The sequence below is a fragment of the Anomaloglossus baeobatrachus genome, chromosome 11, assembly GCF_048569485.1.
Source record: "Anomaloglossus baeobatrachus isolate aAnoBae1 chromosome 11, aAnoBae1.hap1, whole genome shotgun sequence".
Taxonomy (NCBI): Eukaryota; Metazoa; Chordata; class Amphibia; order Anura; family Aromobatidae; genus Anomaloglossus; species Anomaloglossus baeobatrachus.
The window spans coordinates 187,238,731-187,254,763 of record NC_134363.1 but is presented as its reverse complement, the minus strand read 5'-3'; the positions used below and the strand labels follow the sequence as shown (position 1 = coordinate 187,254,763).

The 16,033-nt window shown below is 50.9% G+C and overlaps 1 protein-coding gene across 8 annotated transcripts in view; it reads left to right on the top strand.

The window, feature by feature from the left end:
* PKNOX2 (PBX/knotted 1 homeobox 2) overlaps positions 1 to 16,033 on the top strand; it is a 410,686-nt gene that overhangs the window by 75,895 nt on the left and 318,758 nt on the right. Inside the window, exon 1 of one of the 8 annotated variants that reach the window (XM_075328078.1) lies at positions 12,443 to 12,501. The exons of 6 other annotated variants lie outside the window; for them this stretch is intronic. The gene's annotated coding sequence lies outside the window, so the exon portion shown is untranslated. Of the gene's footprint in view, positions 1 to 12,442; positions 12,502 to 12,577; positions 12,601 to 16,033 lie in introns of those variants that run through there. One more of the 8 variants, XM_075328079.1, reaches the window with a different exon arrangement.

Here is a 16,033-nt window from a genome sequence, read left to right as displayed (position 1 = left end):
TTTACAGCTATATCCAACATTAATGATTGTCGTACTTTTATCATAAACTAATGATCACAGGGATCTAACCGGTTTTCCGGGTGATCTGCTTTACACAGCCCTCCGGCCATATCTGTTTAGTACATAGTTTGCTTTGTATAACCATCCAGGAACACCCTTGGGCTATGTGCGAGCGCTGAGTATTTGGTGCACAAATTTTCTGCTCAAATCTGCATCTTCTATCAGAAAAACACAGTGTGTTTTTGGTGCGTTTTTTTTGCCATTCGTTTTTCATCATGAAGTCAATGGATGGAAGTAAAAACACAGGCAAAAACGCACCAAGAATTAACATGAACATTTTTTTCTACAAGGAAAAAATAAGCAACAAGTGCACAACATTTCAGAATTCTCATTGACTTTGCTGGCATAAGGATAGGCATGCATTTTTGTGACAAATTTGCACCCAAAAAATGCATGAAAAACACAAAAATACAGTGTGTGCACATGGCCTAAGTGTTGTCATTTTATAACAAGTTTTACTAAGGATTTTCCGCAAGTTGGTCCCTGCAGATTTTTACTATTATCTACGGCAAAAATCGCAGGTACCTGCGGAAAAGAAGTGACAGGCTCATTAATTCTGCAGCGGAAAATCCGCAAGTAAATCTGCGGGTATAAAAGAACGCAGTGTGCGCACAGCATTTTATAAAACCCATAGGATTTGCTGGGGAATGACTGCAGCAATGTTAGACACATATTCTGCAGCCAAATCCGTGGCAAAATCAGTGGTAAATCCGCAGCGTGCGCACAGGGCCTTACCCTTCCTCTTGCAACCCAGTTTTTAACCTAATGTTTTCAAGAGACAACACTGAAGATCTGACACATTGACACAATGTGCAGTAGTCAGTGTTCAGCTTGCATAACAGTATAAATTTGGTGTCCCACCTGGGAGGAAAAATGGTAATTGGGCACAATTTGGCCATTTTCACTTTGGGGTGTACTCAGTTTTGTTGCCAGCAGTTTAGACATTAATGGCTGTGTGTTATTTACACTGTTATACAAGCTGCACACTGACACTGCACATTGACCATGTGATACAGACCTTCAGTGTTGTCCCATGAAAAGATATAAATATTTACAAAAATGTGAGGGGTGTACTCTGTTTCATGATATACTGTATGTGCCAAATGTATTTAAAAGTAGCTCGTACTGTCTGATAAATTTGATGCAATTTTAGGCTTTCTAATCTTAGTTTACAATGACTATCAGTTGCCGTACTATATGCCAAAAATTTGCCCCAAAATTTGGCACACAGTGTGGCATTGAGGCCACAATCTGTACACTAAGGGCGGCTTTGCACACTACGACATCGCAAGTGCGATGTCGGTGGGGTCAAATCGAAAATGACGCACATCCGGCGTCACTTGCGATGTCGTAGTGTGTAAATCCTAGATGATACGATGAACGAGCGCAAAAGCGTCGTTATCGTATCATCGTTGCAGGCTCCGACATTTCCATAATGCCGGTGCCGCGACAGGTACGATGTAGTTCCTCGCTCCTGCGGCAGCACACATCGCTGTGTGTAAAGCCGCAGGAGCGAGGAAAATCACCTTACCTGCCGCCGGCGGCTATGGAAGGAAGGAGGTGGGCGGGATGTTTACATCCTGCTCATCTCCGCCCCTCCGCCGCTATTGGCCGCCTGCCGTGTGACGTCGCTATGACGCCGCACGACCCGCCCCCTTAGGAAGGAGGCGGGTCGCCGGCCAGAGCGACGGTCGCAGGGCAGGTGAGTGCATGTGAAGCTGGCGTAGCGATAATTTTCGCTACGCCAGCTATCACAAGATATCGTACCTGCGACTGGGACGGGGACTGTCGCGTGCGACATCGCAGCATCAGCTTGCGATGTCGCAACGTGCAAAGCCCGCCTAAGTCTCACCTCAAAACTGTATTAGGCCATGTGCACACTAGAAATTTACTTTTTCTTAAGGAAAATCCGGATCCCTTGAAAGAATCCCGCACCTGCGGTTAAAAAACGCAATGAAATGCGCATGCGGTTTTGCCGTGGTTTGGTGTGGATTTGCAGTGATTTTTCCCTGCAGCTTATTATCATTATCTATGGTAAAAACCGCAGGTACCTGCGGAAAAGAAGTGACATGCTCATTAATTCTGCAGTGGAAATTCCGCGGGTAAATCCGCGGGTATAAAAAAACGCAAGTGTGCGCACAGCATTTTTTAATACCCATAGGTTTTGCTGGGGAATGACTGCAGAAATGTTAGACACATTTTCTGCAGCAAATCCGCGGTAAATCTGCAGCGTGCGCACAGGGCCTAACAGACAATAAATGCAGGCCTGAAAGTCAGTTTGTGCAGATTTTTGGAGTATATGGTTTACCAAATCTCCCTTCATGAGAATTCATTATAGGTCAACAACAGCATAAAATGATTATCTCATATTACTATAACACTGTGATTGCTACATATTATTATTATGTATATATGACTAATTAATACTTGCCCATTGGTCACTACCTTTTACATTTTTTCCACCCATGGTAGAACCACAGCATTTTCCACTGTCCGAGAAAAGCCCACATTGGGTAATGAAAATATTGCTCGTATTTAGGGAAAATGTATGCAAGCATTAAAGGGGACTTTATTATAGGACTTTACAAAATGCTGAGAGGCTCTAACCGAGCTGGAACTTTAAAGGATGCCATGAAATGAGAGCTAGGAACTCCAATATGAGGAATGTGAGTAATGTTTTGTCAGGGGACGGTGTATCTGGGCATTTGGGATGTTTCGTGTGGGGCCCCGATGAGGGTCTGTATCACTTTCACCAGTAACGTGTATTTTCTCCATGCAGAAAGTATCAGTGCCTGAAATAGAAGTCAGAGCAGCGGCATCATGCATAAATAATCATCCACATGTTTTCCGGCTGCCCTTTCTACTCAGACAGTTTTTTTACGTTTTTGCCCAAGTGTTAAATACTCCGTTGGTGGAAAGCGCCCTACACCTCAGGGCTGCGCACCCGGCCAGATGACTCGTCACATTCATCCGAGGACCCGTCTTCAGCTGTTGTCATCAGCTGTTCTTGTTGTAGTGCCGACCCTCTCAATGACCCATGGGGGGGCATAACATGACACCAGCGAATCCGTACCATGGCTAGTATTACAAATGAAAGTTTTATAAACGAGACAGGGTGCACTTCTACAAATCTGCACGTGGAGGGTATTTTTTGTATTTGGTTTCTCGTATGACTCACATTTTGTGCAACAAAACTTGTACTCCAAAGACATAAATGATTGATAGATTGCGCCAGGTACAACCAACCAGAGCTTTTATGCTATGGTGTATTCTCCTGCTGATCTAATAGCAGCGGACGGTTATTTCAAATGTGATAACAATGTAAGGATTGATAAAGTTCTTTTAAATAGAGTAAAGGAGTCATTCGGGATGTAACATTTGAGAACTTAAAAAAAAAGTTTTGTTTAAAAGAACTGAAGTCCTCAGTGGTTGATACCTTTTAATGGCTAACTGAAAAGATGGTAATAATTGCAGCTTTCAAGACTACTCAGGTCTCTTCATCAGGCATGGTATAACACAAAATCTGAAGAGTCACATATTTATACATTTTGGATAAGAAAAATATGTCGCTGTCCAGTCGCCGTCAGATTTTGTGTTATACCTCGCCTGATGAAGAGACCTGAGTAGTCTCGAAAGCTTGCTATTATTACCATCTTTTCAGTTAGCCATTAAAAGGTATCAACCACTGAGGACTCTCTGTTCTTTTAAACAAAATTTTTTTTTATCTCAACTGGCTAACACGGTACAAAGATATATTTTACTTGTAAAAAAAAAAAGTAAAACTTACAAATAATCACATTCGTAGGTTACTTTTATTAGCTGATGATCTTTGTTTGATGTTTGACCAGAAGACTGTGGGATCAAACAGCAGATGTCTGACTCCTGTCACCGGCACCAATCAGCTGAAATCTGCGCCAGATATAAGCGATGTACGGGGCGAAACGAGGCAGCTCGGTACATTCCCTAGTGGCCATTGCTGAGTACTGCAGTTTATCTACCATTCACTTACTGCAATACTAAGCAGAAGCAACCAAGAAATACATGGGACAGCCTGATAATATATGAATATGTAAATTTTGCTTTATACCCAATCCGAGGCATATGGAATGTATTTGCAAAGAAGGGAATTTTTTTTACTTACCGTAAATTCCTTTTCTTCTAGCTCCAATTGGGAGACCCAGACAATTGGGTGTATAGCTACTGCCTCCGGAGGCCACACAAAGTATTACACTTAAAAGTGTAAACCCCTCCCCTCTGCCTATACACCCCCCGTGCCTCACGGGCTCCTCAGTTTTGGTGCAAAAGCAGGAAGGAGGAAACTTATAAATTGGTCTAAGGTAAATTCAATCCGAAGGATGTTCGGAGAACTGAAAACCATGAACCAAAAGAACAATTCAACATGAACAACATGTGTACACAAAAGAACAACAGCCCGAAGGGAACAGGGGCGGGTGCTGGGTCTCCCAATAGGAGCTAGAAGAAAAGGAATTTACGGTAAGTAAACAAAATTCCCTTCTTCTTTGTCGCTCCATTGGGAGACCCAGACAATTGGGACGTCCAAAAGCAATCCCTGGGTGGGTAAAAGAATACCTCGGTAAAAAAGCCGTAAAACGGCCCCTTCCTACAGGTGGGCAACCGCCGCCTGAAGGACTCGCCTACCTAGGCTGGCATCTGCCGAAGCGTAGGTATGCACCTGATAGTGTTTCGTGAAAGTGTGCAGACTCGACCAGGTAGCCGCCTGACACACCTGCTGAGCCGTAGCCTGGTGCCGCAATGCCCAGGACGCACCCACGTCTCTGGTAGAATGAGCTTTCAGCCCTGAAGGAACCGGAAGCCCAGAAGAACGGTAGGCTTCAAGAATTGGTTCCTTGATCCACCGAGCCAAGGTTGACTTGGAAGCCTGCGACCCTTTACGCTGGCCAGCGACAAGGACAAAGAGCGCGTCCGAGCGGCGCAGGGGCGCCGTACGAGAAATGTAGAGTCTGAGTGCTCTCACAAGATCTAACAAGTGCAAATCCTTTTCACATTGGTGAACTGGATGAGGGCAAAAAGAAGGTAAGGAGATATCCTGATTGAGATGAAAAGGGGATACCATCTTAGGGAGAAATTCCGGAACCGGACGCAGAACCACCTTGTCCTGGTGAAACACCAGGAAGGGGGCTTTGCATGACAGTGCAGCTAGCTCAGACACTCTCCGAAGTGATGTGACTGCCACTAGGAAGACCACCTTCTGCGAAAGGCGTGAAAGAGAAATATCCCTCATTGGCTCGAAAGGTGGTTTCTAAAGGGCCGTTAGCACCCTGTTCAGATCCCAGGGTTCTAGCGGACGCTTGTAAGGAGGGACTATGTGGCAAACCCCCTGCAGGAACGTGCGTACCTGCGGAAGCCTGGCTAGACGCTTTTGAAAAAACACAGAGAGCGCCGAGACTTGTCCCTTAAGAGAGCCGAGAGACAAACCCTTTTCCATTCCGGATTGAAGGAAGGATAGGAAAGTGGGCAAGGCAAATGGCCAGGGAGTAAAACCCTGATCAGAGCACCAGGATAAGAAGATCCTCCACGTCCTGTGGTAGATCTTGGCGGACGTTGGTTTCCTGGCCTGTCTCATAGTGGCAATGACCTCTTGAGATAACCCTGAAGACGCTAGGATCCAGGACTCAATGGCCACACAGTCAGGTTGAGGGCCGCAGAATTCAGATGGAAAAATGGCCCTTGAGACAGCAAGTCTGGTCGGTCTGGTAGTGCCCACGGTTGACCCACCGTGAGATGCCACAGATCCGGGTACCACGACCTCCTCGGCCAGTCTGGGGCGACGAGGATGGCGCGGCGGCAGTCGGACCTGATCTTGCGTAACACTCTGGGCAGCAGTGCCAGAGGAGGAAAGACATAAGGCAGTCGAAACTGCGACCAATCCTGAACTAAGGCGTCTGCCGCCAGAGCTCTGTGATCTTGAGACCGTGCCATGAATGCCGGGACCTTGTTGTTGTGCCGGGACGCCATTAGGTTGACGTCCGGCTTCCCCCAGCGGCAACAGATCTCTTGAAACACTTCCGGGTGAAGAGACCATTCCCCTGCGTCCATGCCCTGGCGACTGAGAAAGTCTGCTTCCCAGTTTTCTACGCCCGGGATGTGAACTGCGGAGATGGTGGAGGCTGTGGCTTCCACCCACAGCAGAATCCGCCGCACTTCCTGGAAGGCTTGCCGACTGCGTGTGCCGCCTTGGTGGTTGATGTATGCCACCGCCGTGGCGTTGTCCGACTGAATTCGGATCTGCCTGCCTTCCAGCCACGGCTGGAACGCTTTTAGGGCTAGATACACTGCCCTTATCTCCAGAACGTTGATCTGAAGGGAGGACTCTGGCTGAGTCCAGGTACCCTGAGCCCTGTGGTGGAGGAAGACCGCTCCCCACCCTGACAGACTCGCGTCCGTCGTGACCACAGCCCAGGATGGGGGCAGGAATGATTTCCCCTTCGACAAAGAAGTAGGGAGAAGCCACCACTGAAGGGAGGCCTTGGCTGCCCGAGAAAGGGAGACGTTCCTGTCGAGGGACGTCGACTTCCTGTCCCATTTGCGGAGAATGTCCCATTGAAGTGGACGCAGATGAAACTGCGTAAATGGAACTGCCTCCATTGCTGCCACCATCTTCCCTAGGAAGTGCATGAGGCGCCTCAAGGGGTGCGACTGGGCTCGAAGGAGAGATTGCACCCCTGTCCGTAGTGAACGCTGTTTGTCCAGCGGAAGTTTCACTATCGCTGAGAGAGTATGAAACTCCATCCCAAGATATGTCAGCGATTGGGTCGGTGTCAATTTTGACTTTGCGAAATTGATGATCCACCCGAATCTCTGGAGAGTCTCCAGAGCAATGTTCAGGCTCTGTTGGCATGCCACCCGAGAGGGGGCCTTGACAAGAAGATCGTCTAAGTAAGGGATCACCGAGTGTCCCTGAGAGTGTAGGACTGCTACCACTGTTGCCATGACCTTGGTGAAGACCCGTGGGGCTGTCGCCAGGCCGAAAGGCAGTGCCACGAACTGAAGGTGTTCGTCCCCGATGGCGAAACGCAGGAAGCGCTGATGCTCTGGTGCAATCGGCACGTGGAGATAAGCATCTCTGATGTCGATTGATGCTAGGAAGTCTCCTTGGGACATCGAGGCGATGACGGAGCGGAGAGATTCCATCCGGAACCGCCTGGTTTTCACGTGTCTGTTGAGCAGTTTGAGGTCCAGAACGGGACGGAAAGATCCGTCCTTTTTTGGCACCACAAACAAGTTGGAGTAAAAACCGTGGCCCCATTGCTGAAGAGGAACAGGGATCACCACTCCTTCTGCCTTCAGAGTGCCCAGCGCCTGCAGAAGAGCCTCGGCTCGCTCGGGAGGCGGGGATGTTCTGAAGAAACGAGTCGGAGGACGAGAGCTGAACTCTATCCTGTAACCGTGAGACAGAATGTCTCTCACCCAACGGTCTTGTACCTGTGGCAGCCAGGCGTCGCAAAAGCGGGAGAGCCTGCCACCGACCGAGGATGCGGTGTGAAGAGGCCGAAAGTCATGAGGAGGCCGCCTTGGTAGCGGTTCCTCCGGCGGTCTTTTTAGGACGTGACTTAGACCGCCATGAATCAGAGTTCCTCTGACCCTTCTGTGGCCTGTTGGACGAGGAGAATTGAGACCTGGCTGAGGGCCGAAAGGACCGAAACCTCGATTGTACCTTCCGTTGTTGAGGTCTATTTGGTTTGGACTGGGGTAAGGACGAGTCCTTTCCCTTGGATTGTTTAATGATTTCATCCAATTGCTCACCAAACAAGCGGTCGCCAGACAATGGCAAACCGGTTAAGAACTTTTTGGAAGCAGAGTCTGCCTTCCATTCACGTAGCCACATGGCCCTGCGGACTGCCACTGAATTGGCGGATGCTACCGCCGTACGGCTCGCCGAGTCCAGGACAACATTCATGGCGTAGGACGCAAACGCCGACGCCTGAGAGGTTAAGGACACAACCTGCGGAGTAGAGGCACGTGTGACTGCATTAATCTCAGACTGACAAGCTGAGATAGCTTGGAGTGCCCATACGGCTGCGAATGCCGGAGCAAAGGACGCGCCTATAGCTTCATAGATGGATTTCATCAGGAGCTCTATCTGCCTGTCAGTGGCATCCTTGAGTGATGAGCCATCTGCCACCGCAACTATGGATCTAGCCGCCAGTCTAGAAACTGGAGGATCCACCTTGGGACACTGAGCCCAACCCTTGACTACGTCAGGGGGGAAGGGATAACGTGTGTCATTAAGACGCTTAGTAAAGCGCTTATCCGGAAAAGCTCGGTGTTTCTGGACTGTATCTCTGAAGTTGGAGTGATCAAGAAACGCACTCCGTGTACGTTTGGGAAACCTAAATTGGAATTTCTCCTGCTGAGAAGCTGACTCCTCAATCGGAGGAGCTGGAGGAGAAAGTTCTAACACCTGATTGATGGACGCTATAAGGTCGTTTACTATGGCGTCTCCTTCAGGTGTATGTAGGTTGAGAGCGGCCTCAGGATCAGAGCCCTGATCTGCCACCTCCGCTTCATCCTCCAGAGAGTCCTCATGCTGAGACCCTGAGCAGTGTGATGAAGTCGAGGGAAGTTCCCAGCGAGCCCGCTTAGCCGGTCTGGGACTGCGGTCCGTGTCGGAGTCCTCACCGTGGGACCTATGAGTCGCCCCAGGAGCACTTTGCTGCGCCGACCGAGGGGGGTCTGAGAGCAATGATTCAACAGTGCCCGGGGCCTGTGTTACCGGTCTGGACTGCAAAGCTTCTAGTATCTTAGCAGACCATCTATCCATAGACTCAGAAAGTTTGTCAGCGAATGCTGCAAACTCTGTCCCTGTCACCTGGACAGTGGCAACAGGTGGTTCCACCTGGGCCGAGGGTCCCACCTGTGGCTGAGGCTCCGGCTGAGTGAGTGTCACAGGGGCCGAGCATTGCACACAATGAGGTTAGGTGGAACCTGCAGGTAGCATAGCCGCACATGAGGTACAGGTTGCAAAATAGGCCTGTGCCTTGGCACCCTTGCTTTTTGCGGACGACATGCTGTTGTCTCCTCTTAGAGCAATCAGTGAGGGTATATAGCCAAAAGCAAATAGTGCGGCCATACAGAGTAAATGTATACACTATAAGCATATAAATATACACTTCGGCACCCAGGGGGGCCAGCACCTAGTAACAGGTGCGGCTTACCGACCGCCCTCAGCGGTTGTGTGACCACCAGATTCCCTGCCTGGGCCTCCCAGAGCTGTGGAGCTCGGTGTTGTCTCCCCTCTGAAGTTCTCCAGCGTCAGAGGTGCTGATAGGAATGGCTGCCAGCGTTCTGAGAGGAGGAGGGAGCCGTGGGCGTGCCTCATAAAGTGCGGGAATCTGGTGCCCCACGGTGCTCAGTGAGGGGGGAGGAGGATACTAAGTATGCTCCAGCCCTCAGCGCTGACGTCCAGTGCAGCGTCCCGCCCTTACCCCTGACTGGCAGGCCCGGGGGCGGGAGTATGCGGTACTAGGCCGCAAAAGCCGGGGACTAAAGTTATAAGCGCGGCCGGCAAACAAGCGCGGTCAGCGCGGTAGTCCAGGCGCACAAACACACCCAGCAGCTGCTGTAGCGTCCATTACACAGGCGCGCTATGCGCCGTCCCCAAGGGGACACAGAGTACCTCAGAGTAGCAGGGCCCTGTCCCTGATGATACCCGGCTCCTGTCCAGCAGATTCCCCCAGGGGCTGCGGAGGGAGCCCGGTCCCAGTGCATGGTGACCGGTTAGGATCCCACTTCACCCAGAGCCCCTAAGGGATGGGGAAGGAAAACAGCATGTGGCTCCAGCCTTTGTACCCGCAATGGGTACCTCAACCTTAACAGCACCGCCGACCAGAGTGGGGTGAGAAGGGAGCATGCCGGGGGCCCTGTTATGGGCCCTCTTTTCTTCCATCCGATATAGTCAGCAGCTGCTGCTGACTAAATTGTGGAGCTTGCGTGCATGTGTCTGCCTCCTTCAACACAAAGCATAAAAACTGAGGAGCCCGTGATGCACGGGGGGGTGTATAGGCAGAGGGGAGGGGTTTACACTTTTAAGTGTAATACTTTGTGTGGCCTCCGGAGGCAGAAGCTATACACCCAATTGTCTGGGTCTCCCAATGGAGCGACAAAGAAAAGGCCGATATGGTCCTAACAATTGTACTTAGTTATGATACTGGTTCCCTTTGAAAAATTTGGAAAATTTGGAAAATAAAGAATTTAAAAAAAAAGAAAAGAAATACACGGGACAGTTGCCTGTTGCCCTGGAGAACCCCAATATGCAGCCACTGCTGCAGCAGAGTTCAGCTGGAGGAGTACGAACCCCGTAAATCTCATAATGACAACCTGTCCCAAATCCTGTACAACCCATTTTGTGTGCTATACGGGTTTTTTTCCAATATGAGCCTACAAAGTCTGCCATTGTATGTAGATACAGCAGCAATCCCTCCGAAACATCTGTAACAGGTATATGACGTGACAACCTCCCTACAAGCACCTTTTACTGATTGCTACTGTTTAGGCATATGCTATAATTGACCCTAAACAGTTCTCTAATGTATCCCCCGTCCATTACATAATGGGCATGAACCGTATAGCAGCTCCAATACCGCACGGACTTACCTTAATATCTATGTTTTCTTCCACCTTTGTCAGAGGTTATGAATACCAGTAAAATCCTCAAGAAAACAGGTTCTGGACACTGCAAATTCAGAAAGAAATAGCGTAAAAGACCAGAACAAAAGTTCTACACATTGTTCAAAATATTAAGGAAAAAATAAATGTTTAACCATCACAAAATATTATACGTCACACTTTTTCTTTTTTTTTAATCTAAGGGTACTCTCACACTTGTGTTGTTTTCCTTCCGTTACAATCCGCCGTTATGGAAAACAGCGGAATCCGTTAACGGATTCCGCTGTTTCCCATAGACTTGTATGGGTGACGGATTGTACCAAAAGGACCTGCGTTGCTTCCGCTGGGCGACGCTCCGTTGCTTCCGCCCAGCGGGAGGAACGCAGCAGGTAACGTTGTTTTGAGCAGCGGAATCCTCTGGATTTCACTGTGCATGCTCTTTTTTTTTTTTAAATCACAAACTTTATTTTGGCTCACGGTGGCCGAACGTTCAGCTGATCACCCGGCGGCCGGCAAGTGACAGCGCTCAGCTGATCACCCGGCGGCCGGCAAGTGACAGCGCTCAGCTGATCACCCGGCGGCCGGCTGCAGGGAGCGATCAGCTGATCACCCGGCAGCCGGCAAGTGACAGCGCTCAGCCGATCACCCGGCGGCCGGCTGCAGGGAGCGATCAGCTGATCACCCGGCGGCCGGCTACTGGGAGCGATCAGCTGATCACCCGGCGGCCGGCTACTGGGAGCGATCAGCTGATCACCCGGCGGCCGGCTACTGGGAGCGATCAGCTGATCACCCGGCGGCCGGCTACTGGGAGCGATCAGCTGATCACCCGGCGGCCGGCTACTGGGAGCGATCAGCTGATCTGGGGTCTGTATCTCTGTGTGGGGGGGTCTAGTCTGTGGTCTGTATCTGTGTGGGGGGGAGGTGGTCTCGGGTCTCTATTTCTGTGGTGGCTGGTCTGGGGTTTATATCCCTGTGGGGGGCCTGGTCTGGGGTCTGTATTGCGGTGGGGACGGGGGTCTGTATCTCTGTGGGGGGCTTGGTCTCGGGTCTGTAACTCTGTGGGGGGCCTGGTCTGGGGTTTATATTGCTGGGGGGGGGTCTGTATCTCTGTGGGGGGGGGTGGTCTCGGGTCTCTATTTCTGTGGTGGCTGGTCTGGGGTCTATATCCCTGTGGGGGGCCTGGTCTGGGGTCTGTATTGCGGTGGGGACGGGGGTCTGTATCTCTGTGGGGGGCTTGGTCTCAGGTCTGTAACTCTGTGGGGGGCCTGGTCTGGGGTTTATATTGCTGGGGGGGTCTGCATCTCTGGAGGGGTGTTATTACTTTGGGCTGATGGAGGCGGGGACCTGCCACATATATACATTGTGATGTACACGTCCTGCCGTGGAGCTGTGTGCTCAGTGGAAACTTGGTGACTGAACACGCGAGAATCTGATGGAGGTTATTGTACCCAGTGGCTGGTGATCCTGCAGCCTCCTCACACCGTCCCGTCCTCCATCATTACTGACCGCAGTGAGGAGGAGGAGGAGGAGGAGGAGGAGGAGGAGGAGGAGGAGGAGGAGGAGGAGGAGGAGGAGGAGGAGGAGGAGGAGGAGGAGGAGGAGGAGGAGGAGGAGGAGGAGGAGGAGGAGGAGGAAGGCCCCGTCCTGTCACAGGCTTCACACCAGCAGCAAAGTAATAAGCTGAGCGGAGCCCGCCTTTTTTTGTGGCCATAGCAACGACAGAAAGCAAAGGTTCGGCAGATACAGTCAGTCAAGCAGCAGTACGAGCACGTGACTGACACCACCAATCAGCAGGTATGTGGCGGCTCCGCCCCCTATCTGAACCTGGGCCAAGTATTGTGTGTGGACTCGGAGAGGAGGTCATCAGTCCCGGAGCCGCTGAGGGCCCCTGTGGTAACCCTCTGCAATATCTGAGGGGCCCTGTGGTAACCCTCTGCAATATCTGAGGGGCCCTGTGGTAACCCTCTGCAATATCTGAGGGCCCCTGTGGTAACCCTCTGCAATATCTGAGGGGCCCTGTGGTAACCCTCTGCAATATCTGAGGGGCCCTGTGGTAACCCTCTGCAATATCTGAGGGGCCCCTGTGGTAACCCTCTGCAATATCTGAGGGGCCCCTGTGGTAACCCTCTGCAATATCTGAGGGGCCCTGTGGTAACCCTCTGCAATATCTGAGGGGCCCCTGTGGTAACCCTCTGCAATATCTGAGGGGCCCTGTGGTAACCCTCTGCAATATCTGAGGGGCCCTGTGGTAACCCTCTGCAATATCTGAGGGGCCCTGTGGTAACCCTCTGCAATATCTGAGGGGCCCTGTGGTAACCCTCTGCAATATCTGAGGGGCCCTGTGGTAACCCTCTGCAATATCTGAGGGGCCCCTGTGGTAACCCTCTGCAATATCTGAGGGGCCCTGTGGTATCCCTCTGCAATATCTGAGGGGCCCTGTGGTAACCCTCTGCAATATCTGAGGGGCCCTGTGGTAACCCTCTGCAATATCTGAGGGGCCCCTGTGGTAACCCTCTGCAATATCTGAGGGGCCCTGTGGTATCCCTCTGCAATATCTGAGGGGCCCCTGTGGTAACCCTCTGCAATATCTGAGGGGCCCTGTGGTAACCCTCTGCAATATCTGAGGGGCCCCTGTGGTAACCCCCTGCGTCTGAGGGGCCCCTGTGGTAACCCCCTGCGTCTGACGGGCCCCTGTGGTAACCCCCTGCGTCTGAGGGGCCCCTGTGGTAACCCCCCGCGTCTGAGGGGCCCCTGTGGTACCCCTCCGCGTCTGAGGGGCCCCTGTGGTAACCCCCCGCGTCTGAGGGGCCCCTGTGGTAACCCCTTGCGTCTGAGGGGCCCCTGTGGTAACCCCCCGCGTCTGAGGGGCCCCTGTGGTAACCCCCCGTCTGAGGGGCCCCTGTGGTAACCCCCCGCGTCTGAGGGGCCCCTGTGGTAACCCCCGCGTCTGAGGGGCCCCTGTGGTAACCCCCCGCGTCTGAGGGGCCCCTGTGGTAACCCCCCGCGTCTGAGGGGCCCCTGTGGTAACCCCCCGCGTCTGAGGGGCCCCTGTGGTAACCCCCCGCGTCTGAGGGGCCCCTGTGGTAACCCCCCGCGTCTGAGGGGCCCCTGTGGTAACCCCCCGCGTCTGAGGGGCCCCTGTGGTAACCCCCCGCGTCTGAGGGGCCCCTGTGGTAACCCCCCGCGTCAGGGCAGAGCTGCGGAAACGATTTTTTCAAAGCAGTTTTATTTCAAATATGACAGCAAAAAATGGAGACAAGACCCCTTTCAGCTGCGTCCAAAACGCTGCATTGTACAGTACAAGCACAGAGGATGGATTATAGAAATCTCCTGCCCACTATCCGTGTACGGCCCGCAGTGTAACCTGACCTGCGGTGCGGCCTTCCGAGCCATAAGCATATCAATTCTTTGCTACAGAGTGGCAGTCATTCTCCATAGGGATAACAGCGAGAGATCGCAGCTCCCCAAACCCTGATCGTGGGCACGAGCAGCTACGGTCTCCTGCGGCGACCCTCGCGGCCCCGCAGGTCAGGACCCGCCACATCCAGCACGCAGCGAGCCCTGATCGTGGGCACATACCCTTCATTTTATTGTTATTGCAGCATTTTACCCATTCTCAATAGGGAAAAAAGTGCATATTTTATGTAGCATTTTACTGCGGAAAAATCTGCTTCGAATACGCACTGTGTGCACATAAAAAAACTCACTAAAAATCCTCATTGTGGGAATTTGGCCGAGATGGATTGCCCAGCTTGTGATACTAATGACCTGTCCTCAGTATACGTCTTCTGGGTGCATGGACCACCCCCATTAGCCAAATTTCAGTGTTCACACCCAGCCAGAATGAATATCATCTGATCGGTCAGGCTTCCTGATATTCAATTTTAAGGATAGGGCATTAATATTACGTGCCCGGACATCCCCCTTAACCCTTCATTAACTCTTTGTGAGGAGGAATGTAAGACAATAGCAGCACTTCCACTTGTTTTGTGTGCCTCCTTAGTCTGTGATTTGGGGGGGCTATGAATCCTGCATCCACAATGTGCGCTCCGGACCATTATAAAAGTTTGATCCAATCGTCAGAAGTTTCCCACCTCCAGCCGTGACGTTGGGGAAGGAGCGGGGTGGCTGAGGTTCGGTCTCTGTAATTTACCTCCATGCGTTGTTACTTTGTAGCCCGTTCTAATTAATTCCCGTAACAGCTGCAAGATTTTCATTATTCCCTGGAATGGATTCTGAGATATAAATTGGTCACTTAGTTTTGTCTATTAGATGTAAACTGTCTCTGTCCTAAAATCTAAATACTCTTTGGAGACAAAGGATATAAAAGACCATATTGAGAGCGGAGCCGTTCGCTGCACATATACAACTATTAGAACCAATTAAGCATTTGCTTTATCTAATAACAGCATTATGCCCGGTGGGGGCTGTGTCCATTCTTCTACGTCTTTGGGCTTTTCTTTGGATTGTTGTACTTGCGTCAAAAATGATATTGTGTTTTGTATATCAATATGCGCGTCCTCCAGATCATTTGTTTTGCTTCTTGGGACTTAAGACTTAAAAAGTTGTAAATAACCACTTTATAGTTTCCTCTCCCTGTTCCCCACTGCAGTGCGTTTACAAATGAAAATGGGTTTTACCCACCCTCCCCAGGTCTAGTGCTGAGCTATCTGCTATTGTCTGCAGCGCTGACATCACCTCAACAGGGCTGCAGACAATAACTGAGCACAGCAGCTCGTGCCGCCATCTTGGGCAGAACCGTTTCACATTCAACAGAAAGAAGCGGCAATCATGTGACGCTGCATCCCCCGGCTGTCTTGCGGCATCATCGGTTGGGGGGCAAAGTACCGGGTGCAGAGCAGCGGCGCCAATCCGGTAGCTAAATATAGATGATGGTACTTAGACACACGACTGCAGGTCCATTCCCTGTCAGGCGTCTTTATCAGCATCTTCTATGGAAAATTTGGACCATTTTTGTGCTGCAGGGTTTGTTCACACTGCATCATATTCTGGAAAAAAAAAAGGCAGAAAACCCGCTAACAAAACAATCAAAAGAACGGTCCTTTTAAATTTGTGTTGGAAAACTACTTGCTGTTCATATAGTCATGGCCAAAAGTGTTGGCACCCTTGAAATTGTTCCAGAAAATGAACCATTTCTCCCAGAAAATTATTGGAATTACACATGCTTAGTTATACACTTTTATTTCCTTTGTGTGTATTGGAAAAACACACACACACACACACACACACACACACACAAAAACCCACAGCAGAAAAGGCAAATTGGCATAATTTCACACACAACCCCAAAAATGGGCCGGATAAA